The 13311-nt window shown below is 41.9% G+C and overlaps 1 protein-coding gene across 7 annotated transcripts in view; it reads left to right on the forward strand.

Moving 5' to 3' along the window:
• Nucleotides 1-13311, forward strand: part of arvcfb (ARVCF delta catenin family member b) — a 263119-nt gene that overhangs the window by 144314 nt on the left and 105494 nt on the right. Inside the window, exon 1 of one of the 7 annotated variants that reach the window (XM_088994812.1) lies at nt 8829-8946. The exons of the other annotated variants lie outside the window; for them this stretch is intronic. The gene's annotated coding sequence lies outside the window, so the exon portion shown is untranslated. Of the gene's footprint in view, nt 1-8828; nt 8947-13311 lie in introns of those variants that run through there. 7 annotated transcript variants of the gene reach the window in all.

Below are 13311 nucleotides of genomic sequence, written 5' to 3' on the forward strand. Positions count from 1 at the left end.
TCCGAGGCCCAATACATCAACTGAGTCATAATCCGCACGATAGTGGTGCCTCCAGCCTCTTTCCACACTTTGGTTTGTAGTCCAGCAGGTGCCGTTGCATGTTGATGAGCAAATGCAAAATCATTCAGATCACTGTGGTAGATCAAGCAATGGAAGTACAAATATCACGGCTAGGAACTAAGTCACAAAAGGAGAATTGTGACCATCTTGTCATCAGCTGTGCTTCAGAATTCCAAAGCATTGTGTACAACATCGTTGTGGAATAGTTTGCACGTCTTAGCTGCACGACTATACTGCGCCAGGTGGGTCTCAAATTTTCAAACGCAAGAAAAACACATCTCCTCGAATAAAAATTAAAATGAATGAATGTTAAATCACACATATAAAGGAGATATTTACTGTGTAGGTACTTGCGATCAAAGTGCTGTTGTTGTGTAATGTGGTTTCTTGTGTAGTTTTGGGCAATTTGGACCTATGTGGGTCTTTGGGTTGTTTTTCTTTATTTTTTTGGGGTAATGAAATGTCTCTAGAAAAATCGTCCCAACTGAATTTTTGTTTTGAAAAAGGCATTTACATTGATTCAAAGCTGTATATGTTAATTAATTATCTAGAACAGGGGTTGTTTTGTTTAAAACATTCCAAATGCTTAAATGGGGTATTCACTGATCACTCTTTTGAGATCTTTGTTCCTCTATTCATTGGCTCATAAAGGTTGTTACATCATTTTGAGATTGGGTTATTCCTTCCTCAGACCAGTGGAATAAATTGGTTCTGGACTCCAGTGCAGGGTTTCCACCCATATAAGGTCATTTTTTAGCGGCCCCATTGGGGCTGACAACCATTGGCTCAATATGAATTGCATATAGCTTCGATCAGTTTCCCGTATTGATGTGGGCGCTACTGTGATGCTTCCAGAGGATTCAGAATATGATAGTTGTTCAGTTTGTCTGGGGATTGTGCCTGTTTACAATGCTGCTAACCTCTGTTTGTCATGCAATGCACACAGCTTGGCCTTGTTTCTCGCTGTTTCGTCAGATGTTCAGCAAAATGAAATTAGGGTGCATGTGGATCCACAAATTGGAGGTAAAACAACATGGACATTTGTATTTATTTATTTATTTATTTTCATGCTGAAGCCACAAACTGCTCCAGTATGCATTGTTTGTATGTCCAGGTCATGACAGTTGAGCTGCACAGTTGATTTATTTTTTCTCATGAAATATAACATTATTTGGGAATTGAAAATATGATGTCAAGCGCCATTCCCAAATTTGTTAGGTTTTGGTTTTTCTTGCTAGGGTGCCGATAAAGCACTAGCCAAACCTCTGGCAATGTTTTTTCCTTCCACAATGGTCAGCATTTCCCTGTTTTACATGTTAGTGCTTTGTTACTGCTTCAGCTGTTAAAGCGCTGTCACGGTTTGCAAGGTGGTGATGGCAGATGTGGATTCCAAAAAGCAGGCAGGAGGGAGCAGCAGGTTGTGTTTGAGAAATTGTATTACAATCAAGTCAACAGGAACAAAATCTAAAACATCAGTCATTCAAACAGAAAAAATACAAAGTATGAAATAAAGACCAAGAGTAAAGGTCTGCCAAGATTAAACAAACATGCACAGCATACAATGCATACACCGCGCATACAATTGCATACAAAGCATTCAACAAAAACAATGACCTGACAGCGAATGGTCGTGCCGGGAGTTCTTTTGAGTGTCACTGATTGGGAGGACGACCAGCACCTGTGCAGGTGCAGGCGGGGCCTTTAAGGGACTGCTTCCAGAAGTCCCAACAGTCTCCTAAAAGGTCCAACTCACCAGGGAACAATGGTGGAGACGGCAACTGTTGCCTCTCCAGCATATGATGGGCGGCGGCCTGAAGTGGACGTGGTTGCGGCACGGATCGTCGTGGGCGTGAGTGCGATCCATCTCGCACGTTCACGTGACGAAGCATAGCGCGACGTGGACGTTGCACTGCCAGGCGCAGAGTGGCACCCCAGGATCCAGCGGTGAGTGGGGTCTCGGACTGACGTTGACGCGGACGTTGCACGGCTCGTCGTGGATGCGACTCAATTCAACATGCACGACGACAGCATGGCTGGACGTGGGCGTGCACTGCCAGACACCCGGTGTCACCCTGGACGGCCACCTGGAAGGAGGTCTCGGCCGGACGTTGACGTGGACGTTACGGCTCGTTGAGTGATACAATTCAAACTCGACGAGGCGTGGGCTAACATGGACGTTGCACTGTCAGGCACAGAGTGGAAATGAGACCGGTCCGTTGTACCTGCGGGATCCGATGATTGGTCGGGTCATTCTGTCACGGTTTGCAAGGTGGTGATGGCGGTTGCGGATCCCAAAAAGCAGGCAGGAGGGAGCAGGAGGTTGTGTTTGACAAATTGTATTAAAATAAAGTCAACAGGAACAAAATCTAAAATATCAAAATCATCTGAACAGAAAAAATACGAAGTATCAAAAGAAAACCAAGAGTAAAAGTCCGCCAAGGTTAAACAAACATGCACGGCATACATTGCATACAAAGCATACAACACATACGACATACATCAATGACCCGCCAACCAGACCATGACAAGCGCTATATAAACCAATATGTATTGCATTGTATTTTGGACAGCCACCCGCATTTCAAGCTCATATAACTTCAGACTCATATAATTTAAGAATTTACTCTTTTTTATGATGAAAGAAGAGTCTAAGATTTCTTACGCTAGATTGAATGTTTATGTAGTCCGAAAACTCTATATTCTGTGGGCCCTGGAATTTGAGCGACAATGACAATAACCCTGGCACTGGAGTGGATACATTTTTGCACGTTTGCCAGTGAATGAGTTAAACCAGTACATCAAAGTCAAAGTCAAAGTCAGCTTTATTGTCAAATATGCTAATATACATGACATACAGCACAGATGAAATTACTGTCCTCTCGAACCCAGCATGCAAGGTACTTATAATTACTTAACAAACATAAACATGAAAACGCCAATTTGCCGGGAGAGGGGAGCGTTCATTCTCCTTAATATGAGCCTTTATGCTATGATTGAAGCCCGGCTGCTATGATTGTTTCAGGCTGATACGTCGTATAACAAGCCGATTATTCCCTTAACCCTTACGGCAACACAGAAATGAATTACACATTAACCATTTGAGTCATTCAACTTGACAGCAAACGAAGAATTTTTAAGGACAAAAACATGCAAAAAAAAACAATCATGTCCTGATGGATTAGCTTTAGATTTAGGTTGTCAATGTATGTAGTAGCCTACATAAGAAACAAAATGAGTGTGACTGACACAACATGATTGATGCATGTCCCATCACATTTATTCCACTGCATTATTTTCCTTGCCATCAAGTGATGACATCAAAATGAAAATGGGAAAACAAACACCTCTCTCACATGTCAAAGCATTTCATTTTTGACAGTGTTGCATCCGAAACATATTTTGGAGAGACTTGAATTGAAACAAGAGGCAATTTCTACCCTAATAATGTCCAGCTAACATCAATAGTAACAAGTGTTCCCATGTGGGTACTGTATGCATATATTTGCTTCAAATGCATCAATTAAGCCGTGTTTGCACATGTTGCTCTCATAACCCAATTTATTGACACCCCCACATCGTATTTATCCATGCAATTAATTTTGGTGATGAAGTAGGTGCTTATTTGATTAAATGATCGATAGTTCACTTGTTATATGTTCTATTTAAACAGCCTGCTCAATGGTAATAGTTTGGTGGCTAAATTACATTATTTTTTCCATTGATTTGGTCAGTCGATGAGAAGGTTTCTTCAGCCGTCATCTGTACAAAAGTGAAGGTTTCGAACGTTTCGCCTCCTATCCAAGAGGCTTCGTCAGCGAACTAAAGTCTGACTGGTCGTATCGGCCCCATTTATATATCCCTAATGTCCAGACATGGTGGCGCCGGACACAGCTATGATAGGTCCCTACTCTCAGGTTGGGGGGGGGCAGGGGACCCCTCCCTGTGGCCCCACTGATTGTTCCTACATTCCTGACTAACGACTGGCCTATTACCCCCACTCCCCCCGGTATCACCTCATCAGCATAACGACCCTCATCAGCATTGCGAAAGTTGCCTAACCTGTTTTGCCTAAGCAGGCTATTGTATGAACGATCCAAATTGAACCTCACCCCACCAGACCGGTTTAATGATGGATTTTGTTGTTTTATAAGAATCGCTTCTTTTACCCCCCTTTCAAACCATAAATTTAATGTTGAAGTCTACATAGTTGGCCCTCACATCCTTCCCAGGGACAAAACCTAGACACTGGTTTAGATATGTGGACGATACTTTTGTCATAATTAAGAAACAAGAAATTCAATCCTTCACAGATCACCTCAACTCTGTAGACTTCAACATTAAATTTACTCGTGAGGACATTCAAGAGAACCAACTAGCCTTCTTGGATTGTAAAGTAATTATAAAAGAGGACAGAGCGCTAAAAACAGAAGTCTTTAGGAAGGCTACGCACACTGACCAATACTTACTTTTTGACTCTAACCACCCTTTACAACATAAACTAGGAGTTATCAGAACCCTCCAGCATAGGGCTAAACTAATACCAACTAGCACTGAAGGTAGAGAAAAGGAGTCAAAACATATCAGGAGAGCACTCACTAACTGTGGGTACCCTCAGTGGTCATTTAACAAATGTCAGAAAGAAAGAATAGCGAACGAAACCAATAATTCTCAAGATTCAAAAAGGAGAGGAGTAGCAGTACCGTACATTGCAGGAGTTTCTGAAAAATTACAAAGAGTCCTTTGGCAACATAAAATTCCTACTTATTTCAAACCGATAAACACATTAAGGCAAAAATTAGTGCATCCAAAAGATAGGCTACCAAATGAAAAACAAAGTAATGTAGTTTATTCCATACATTGTAAGAATGAAAATTGTAAAGAGCAGTACATTGGGGAGACTCAACAAATTCTCAAAAAAAGACTTTATCAACATCGCAGGGATAATACTAGTGGGCCTCAATCGGCAGTACATTTGCACCTAAAAGCTAGCAACCACTCATTTGACGACAATGAGGTTAAAATCTTAGCGAAAGAACATAGATGGTTTGAAAGGGGGGTAAAAGAAGCGATTCTTATAAAACAACAAAATCCATCATTAAACCGGTCTGGTGGGGTGAGGTTCAATCAATAGCCTGCTTAGGCAAAACAGGTTAGGCAACTTTCGCAATGCTGATGAGGGTCGTTATGCTGATGAGGTGATACCGGGGGGAGTAGGCGTAATAGGCCAGTCGTTAGTCAGGAATGTAGGAACAATCAGTGGGGCCACAGGGAGGGGTCCCCTGCCCCCCCAACCTGAGAGTAGGGACCTATCATAGCTGTGTCCGGCGCCACCATGTCTGGACATTAGGGATATATAAATGACCAGTCAGACTTTAGTTCGCTGACGAAGCCTCTTGGATAGGAGGCGAAACGTCCGAAACCTTCACTTTTGTACAGATGACGGCTGAAGAAACCTTCTCATCGATGGACCACTCCTGTACGACTGAGAGCTTACACAGACGTATTGATTTGGTCAGGTAATATTGTTCAGTTTCTTTTTTGATCAACCATTTTTCCCATTTGAAATTTGTAGACAGAAAATTGAAAATGCATACATACAATTAAATTGAGATACATCTTTAACATCCAATGACTATTATTGAATACTGGCCACATACTTCCACTTAAAGATCACAACCAAGGATGGCATTGTGATGATCCAGTTCCTGCCGAGGAAAGAACTCTGGCCGTTCAAGCACAGGATTTTCTTTTGTATTGTAGTTAGTGCTGCCATTTTCACCCCAGTCGTTCCCATGCCATGCTTTTGTTATCTCTACGGTCCAGTGTGAAAAGGTTTGTCTCTTTTCCAGCAGCATGATGCTCACAAAAGACATCCAGTTTTTGCTGAGGGGAATTCTATTTTGATTCGTTAAAGCTGACTATGCTTTTCCCATTCACAAGTGAAAGGAAATGAATTTGCTGTTTGGCCATTATTTTTTTTTTTTGTCTGCAGGCATTTTTTTCTTATCGGTAAAACGGTAAAAGTGAGAGAAGGAAGCAATCACAATGTCTTCATCATCTTCAATCCAAGATGGCGCCCGAGTCGGCAGCCGCCAGCAATGCTCTCATGAGCCTTGCTTTTTTTGTGCGTTTTTGTCTTGTTTTTGTGTTTTCTTTTGTCACTTTGTGTTGTTGTGCATCGTGTGAAACGGATACGGATTGTTTTTCAGCATTTTTGGCCACGACATTCATCATGGAGGAGACTGTGCTGAGCGGTTGCACCTTTTCGGCAGAATGAATATGCCAGTACTGTTTTTGAATTGGAGGAATGTTGGTGCCTTTTGACTGTCATCGCTGGACAGCTCTGAGGCCATTGTGCTTTTTACGCCTGTAATGGGCAGCATCTCCATAGCCCCGCTTTGTTCAGTGGAAAGGTCGGTGCTGATGGACAGTCTGCGGCTGGATTGATGCATGGCTTGAGGAGCCCGCAATAAGAAGAAGGTAGCGTCAGCGCAGCGCGCCGATGCATATGTGGAACTGTCGCGGTTTGGGATTAAAGTGGATTTATGTGGGACGGGAGATGTGAGACAATCTCTTTTCGTCAATGGATGCTACAGCTGCGTGTTTGCTTTTAACATTTAGCTTGTAGAAGACGTGCACATTCCACCATGACGTCCCTGATCCACTGCTGAAAAGGATGCTTTGATCCACTCCTCTTTCATCTAGAACTGATTCATGTCACAAAGAGGGTATAACAAGTGCTAAAGAATGAATGACTGTGTTCCTTTCCTTTCTTCTTTCTTTCATAACTTTGCTGCTGTGAAATGTAAACGAATGTTAACGAATAAAGGTACATCCAATCTTACTAAATACCCAATAATATGCAGTATGTAGGTATTAATGTATAATATCTATACATAATGAACGTCCCTGCAAGTGGCTGGCAACCAGTTGAATCGTGTACTCCGCTCGCTCCCCGAAAATGGATGGGATAATCTCCAGTTCAGTCACGAACTTTTGTGGATAAGTGTATCAGATCATGGATGGATGAATGATGAAGAACTTCAATACCTCACCAAAACTCAAAATCAAGAGCTGATCACCAATTAGTTTCTCATTTTACTAGCCTGTGCGTTTATATTAGCATTACTTAAGCAGCAGGCGTGGAGTCCCGCCATAGAAAGCGTTCGTCAGCGAACTAAAGTCTGACTGGTCGTATCGGCCCCATTTATATATCCCTAATGTCCAGACATGGTGGCGCCGGACACAGCTATGATAGGTCCCTACTCTCAGGTTGGGGGGGGGGCAGGGGACCCCTCCCTGTGGCCCCACTGATTGTTCCTACATTCCTGACTAACGACTGGCCTATTACCCCCACTCCCCCCGGTATCACCTCATCAGCATAACGACCCTCATCAGCATTGCGAAAGTTGCCTAACCTGTTTTGCCTAAGCAGGCTATTGTATGAACGATCCAAATTGAACCTCACCCCACCAGACCGGTTTAATGATGGATTTTGTTGTTTTATAAGAATCGCTTCTTTTACCCCCCTTTCAAACCATAAATTTAATGTTGAAGTCTACATAGTTGGCCCTCACATCCTTCCCAGGGACAAAACCTAGACACTGGTTTAGTTATGTGGACGATACTTTTGTCATAATTAAGAAACAAGAAATTCAATCCTTCACAGATCACCTCAACTCTGTAGACTTCAACATTAAATTTACTCGTGAGGACATTCAAGAGAACCAACTAGCCTTCTTGGATTGTAAAGTAATTATAAAAGAGGACAGAGCGCTAAAAACAGAAGTCTTTAGGAAGGCTACGCACACTGACCAATACTTACTTTTTGACTGTAACCACCCTTTACAACATAAACTAGGAGTTATCAGAACCCTCCAGCATCGGGCTAAACTAATACCAACTAGCACTGAAGGTAGAGAAAAGGAGTCAAAACATATCAGGAGAGCACTCACTAACTGTGGGTACCCTCAGTGGTCATTTAACAAATGTCAGAAAGAAAGAATAGCGAACGAAACCAATAATTCTCAAGATTCAAAAAGGAGAGGAGTAGCAGTACCGTACATTGCAGGAGTTTCTGAAAAATTACAAAGAGTCCTTTGGCAACATAAAATTCCTACTTATTTCAAACCGATAAACACATTAAGGCAAAAATTAGTGCATCCAAAAGATAGGCTACCAAATGAAAAACAAAGTAATGTAGTTTATTCCATACATTGTAAGAATGAAAATTGTAAAGAGCAGTACATTGGGGAGACTCAACAAATTCTCAAAAAAAGACTTTATCAACATCGCAGGGATAATACTAGTGGGCCTCAATCGGCAGTACATTTGCACCTAAAAGCTAGCAACCACTCATTTGACGACAATGAGGTTAAAATCTTAGTGAAAGAACATAGATGGTTTGAAAGGGGGGTAAAAGAAGCGATTCTTATAAAACAACAAAATCCATCATTAAACCGGTCTGGTGGGGTGAGGTTCAATCAATAGCCTGCTTAGGCAAAACAGGTTAGGCAACTTTCGCAATGCTGATGAGGGTCGTTATGCTGATGAGGTGATACCAGGGGGAGTGGGCGTAATAGGCAAGTCGTTAGTCAGGAATGTAGGAACAATCAGTGGGGCCACAGGGAGGGGTCCCCTGCCCCCCCAACCTGAGAGTAGGGACCTATCATAGCTGTGTCCGGCGCCACCATGTCTGGACATTAGGGATATATAAATGGGGCCGATACGACCAGTCAGACTTTAGTTCGCTGACGAAGCCTCTTGGATAGGAGGCGAAACGTCCGAAACCTTCACTTTTGTACAGATGACGGCTGAAGAAACCTTCTCATCGATGGACCACTCCTGTACGACTGAGAGCTTACACAGACGTATTGATTTGGTCAGGTAATATTGTTCAGTTTCTTTTTTGATCAACCATTTTTCCCATTTGAAATTTGTAGACAGAAAATTGAAAATGCATACATACAATTAAATTGAGATACATCTTTAACATCCAATGACTATTATTGAATACTGGCCACATACTTCCACTTAAAGATCACAACCAAGGATGGCATTGTGATGATCCAGTTCCTGCCGAGGAAAGAACTCTGGCCGTTCAAGCACAGGATTTTCTTTTGTATTGTAGTTAGTGCTGCCATTTTCACCCCAGTCGTTCCCATGCCATGCTTTTGTTATCTCTACGGTCCAGTGTGAAAAGGTTTGTCTCTTTTCCAGCAGCATGATGCTCACAAAAGACATCCAGTTTTTGCTGAGGGGAATTCTATTTTGATTCGTTAAAGCTGACTATGCTTTTCCCATTCACAAGTGAAAGGAAATGAATTTGCTGTTTGGCCATTATTTTTTTTTTGTCTGCAGGCATTTTTTTCTTATCGGTAAAACGATAAAAGTGAGAGAAGGAAGCAATCACAATGTCTTCATCATCTTCAATCCAAGATGGCGCCCGAGTCGGCAGCCGCCAGCAATGCTCTCATGAGCCTTGCTTTTTTTGTGTGTTTTTGTCTTGTTTTTGTGTTTTCTTTTGTCACTTTGTGTTGTTGTGCATCGTGTGAAACGGATACGGATTGTTTTTCAGCATTTTTGGCCACGACATTCATCATGGAGGAGACTGTGCTGAGCGGTTGCACCTTTTCGGCAGAATGAATATGCCAGTACTGTTTTTGAACTGGAGGAATGTTGGTGCCTTTTGACTGTCATCGCTGGACAGCTCTGAGGCCATTGTGCTTTTTACGCCTGTAATGGGCAGCATCTCCATAGCCCCGCTTTGTTCAGTGGAAAGGTCGGTGCTGATGGACAGTCTGGGCTGGATTGATGCATGGCTTGAGGAGCCCGCAATAAGAAGAAGGTAGCGTCAGCGCAGCGCGCCGATGCATATGTGGAACTGTCGCGGTTTGGGATTAAAGGGATTTATGTGGGACGGGAGATGTGAGACAATCTCTTTTCGTCAATGGATGCTACAGCTGCGTGTTTGCTTTTAACATTTAGCTTTAGAAGACGTGCACATTCCACCATGACGTCCCTGATCCACTGCTGAAAAGGATGCTTTGATCCACTCCTCTTTCATCTAGAACTGATTCATGTCACAAAGAGGGTATAACAAGTGCTAAAGAATGAATGACTGTGTTCCTTTCCTTTCTTCTTTCTTTCATAACTTTGCTGCTGTGAAATGTAAACGAATGTTAACGAATAAAGGTACATCCAATCTTACTAAATACCCAATAATATGCAGTATGTAGGTATTAATGTATAATATCTATACATAATGAACGTCCCTGCAAGTGGCTGGCAACCAGTTGAATCGTGTACTCCGCTCGCTCCCCGAAAATGGAAAAAAAAAAAAAAAAAAAAAAAAAAAAAAAAAAAAAAAAAAAAAGCGTGGGCCTCGCTCACTCATGGCGGGTCCTGCCTGCTGGTGCAAAGGTAATCACGGAGATTATCTCTCAGATGGTGTGGCCTCACTGCATCTCTGCCCTGGTTACACCGAAACCATGAAGAGGATGCTCAATAAAGTTTGCTGTATTCTAGGAAAATTCACATCATAATTGAATTTTTAACATCCCTTCAGCTTTGGTAAAGGGGAGTATCTTCACTCTGATATTTTTGGGAAGTGAAAAAAATAATACATCCTCCTTTGGCTTCTGTTCAACTTGTACACATTTGCTTTTGTTTCATGAGTGTCATTTTCCAGTGGGGAAAATTCCCCAGTGGGCAGACAACAGGAAGACAACAACAACCAATGTTACCTTCCTGTCCCTGTGCTATTTCCGGCTTCCAAATACATGACCACGAGCAAGTCTCAAGATGAAGAACAGTATCTCGCCTTAATTTTCTGTTGCCTGTCAAACCCAAATCATCAAACCATGTGGAACACTTCCATATTTACTACAGTTCATCCAAATCACTTGCTCGGAATGTAATTTGAAGTGTTTCAAAACCAAGAAGTGAGTCTCGTGCGCCTACCAAAACAAATTGAGAAATCTGTATGCTGAGAGGGGGAAGGACACAAAGCCAACCTCTCCATTACTAATGATCCCTTAAGGTAATAAAGTGGTATTGATCCATTCCAAAATGGTGCCTTGCAGGGGCAGTTTTGTGTGGGGCCAGTGCAGCTTCACTATATTTGTTGATTTCCTGTCAATTGGCAAACAAATGTTTTGTATGATGTGAAGATTGACAGTGACAGAAGATATATTTGCAAAATATTTTACTGTCACAACAATTTTGTTGTCACCAAGCAGCAGCAGACATAACACACCAGTTATTTTAGACAACCTTAAAAATATTTTAAAAGGAAACAATACCATAGCCAAAACCACAAGTAAAACACAGTTATTAGCTCAAAGTTAAACAATGTCATCTTTTAATAATTCAACATAACACTATGACTTTATTTAGAATGGTTTTGACAGTAAAAAGATGTACTTGATTTTTTTTTAATTAGAACAATTAAACAGGAAAAACATTGAACGTTTTAGACATACTACTGTTAATTACGTTATATATTAGAATAGATTAGATAGATAAATTTCTATTTATAGTCTTAAGGCTCCAAAAGATTTATTGTTTATCGTTTCAACCTTTGTGGAGTATAACATTGCATTGAATACTTGTTTGAAATCCCAACCACTAGACCACTGATTCTTAACATGGGTTTGATCCAACCGAGCTGGTTGGTGAATGTATATCGGGGGTTTGTTCGATGGAGCCTCTACCATGGAGTTTAAGATAACCCTGACTCAACACGTCAATTAGTTATGGCATACCTGCTTGGCCATCATTGGCTGCAGACTATCACATGACATTGCTTGTCCAATCATTGCTGTGGGAAATTTAGCTTGCTCAGTCGAGGAGTTGCATGGTGAAAGGACCTCGATGCTGTAGCCCCATCAGCAACTAGACTAAACTCATTTTCCACTTTGAGGTCTAGACATTTTTGGACTTTGTATGGTCTTTAAATGGTCACTTGACATTCATTTTTTATCACTAATGGCAATTTTGGTTGACAATCCCGTTCCTGCCGAGGAAAGAACTCTGGCCGTTCAAGCACAGGATTTTCTTTTGTATTGTAGTTAGTGCTGCCATTTTCACCCCAGTCGTTCCCATGCCATGCTTTTGTTATCTCTACGGTCCAGTGTGAAAAGGTTTGTCTCTTTTCCAGCAGCATGATGCTCACAAAAGACATCCAGTTTTTGCTGAGGGGAATTCTATTTTGATTCGTTAAAGCTGACTATGCTTTTCCCATTCACAAGTGAAAGGAAATGAATTTGCTGTTTGGCCATTATTTTTTTTTTTTGTCTGCAGGCATTTTTTTCTTATCGGTAAAACGGTAAAAGTGAGAGAAGGAAGCAATCACAATGTCTTCATCATCTTCAATCCAAGATGGCGCCCGAGTCGGCAGCCGCCAGCAATGCTCTCATGAGCCTTGCTTTTTTTGTGTGTTTTTGTCTTGTTTTTGTGTTTTCTTTTGTCACTTTGTGTTGTTGTGCATCGTGTGAAACGGATACGGATTGTTTTTCAGCATTTTTGGCCACGACATTCATCATGGAGGAGACTGTGCTGAGCGGTTGCACCTTTTCGGCAGAATGAATATGCCAGTACTGTTTTTGAACTGGAGGAATGTTGGTGCCTTTTGACTGTCATCGCTGGACAGCTCTGAGGCCATTGTGCTTTTTACGCCTGTAATGGGCAGCATCTCCATAGCCCCGCTTTGTTCAGTGGAAAGGTCGGTGCTGATGGACAGTCTGTGGCTGGATTGATGCATGGCTTGAGGAGCCCGCAATAAGAAGAAGGTAGCGTCAGCGCAGCGCGCCGATGCATATGTGGAACTGTCGCGGTTTGGGATTAAAGCGGATTTATGTGGGACGGGAGATGTGAGACAATCTCTTTTCGTCAATGGATGCTACAGCTGCGTGTTTGCTTTTAACATTTAGCTTTTAGAAGACGTGCACATTCCACCATGACGTCCCTGATCCACTGCTGAAAAGGATGCTTTGATCCACTCCTCTTTCATCTAGAACTGATTCATGTCACAAAGAGGGTATAACAAGTGCTAAAGAATGAATGACTGTGTTCCTTTCCTTTCTTCTTTCTTTCATAACTTTGCTGCTGTGAAATGTAAACGAATGTTAACGAATAAAGGTACATCCAATCTTACTAAATACCCAATAATATGCAGTATGTAGGTATTAATGTATAATATCTATACATAATGAACGTCCCTGCAAGTGGCTGGCAACCAGTTGAATCGTG

This window comes from Hippocampus bargibanti, linkage group LG04 (genome assembly GCF_051943395.1).
Source record: "Hippocampus bargibanti isolate YZ-2025 linkage group LG04, ASM5194339v1, whole genome shotgun sequence".
Taxonomy (NCBI): Eukaryota; Metazoa; Chordata; class Actinopteri; order Syngnathiformes; family Syngnathidae; genus Hippocampus; species Hippocampus bargibanti.